This window comes from Chrysochloris asiatica, unplaced genomic scaffold, assembly GCF_000296735.1.
Source record: "Chrysochloris asiatica unplaced genomic scaffold, ChrAsi1.0 scaffold00215, whole genome shotgun sequence".
In the NCBI taxonomy this organism is placed as follows: Eukaryota; Metazoa; Chordata; class Mammalia; order Afrosoricida; family Chrysochloridae; genus Chrysochloris; species Chrysochloris asiatica.
Genome location: NW_006408733.1, coordinates 1,678,897 through 1,679,460, shown reverse-complemented (window position 1 = coordinate 1,679,460; position 564 = coordinate 1,678,897). Strand labels below are relative to the sequence as shown.

The 564-nt window shown below is 43.8% G+C and overlaps 1 protein-coding gene across 1 annotated transcript in view; it reads right to left on the bottom strand.

Moving 5' to 3' along the window:
- FSTL4 (follistatin-like 4) overlaps positions 1–564 on the bottom strand; it is a 676,535-nt gene that overhangs the window by 309,004 nt on the left and 366,967 nt on the right. The window lies entirely within an intron of this gene.

The window sequence follows — 564 nt, the reverse complement described above, 5'->3', positions numbered from 1 at the left end:
AGGGTCCCATCCTCTGGTGTCTCTATTTCAGGGTTCCTGAAAACACTGGGCAGGACACTATAGGCATGGATTGGGGGGAGTTTAAAATATCAACTGTGAGGGCCCCTACAGATTCAGTACACAGCACAAGCTTCACATAACTGGATGCTCAGGAAAGTTTTCAACTCACTATACAAAAATATTGGGTCCATTTTATTTCCTTGGAAACATGGATCATAGCACAACTAGCACCAGAGAGGGAAAACGAGAGGAAAGGAGAGGGTGAGGGCAATGGTAAGAAGGAAAAGGAGAGACATGTGGATGTTAGAGTTGGCAGAACCAGCCTAGCCATGCTGCCAGAATCTCACTGAGGTACTTGCTGGCCCCCTGGGAACCAATATTGAGAACCTTACCTCACACATGAGTCAACTGAATGTGGTGGGAGGTGGACCAAAAAAGAAGCAGTGTAAAAGGTAATAAATGTTTCCTATCATGATCAATCATGAGGTAAAATGCTGTCTGTGATAGGATAATATCCATGCGTCTACAGGGAAGCCCAGTTAATATCACTATTATTCAAATTTA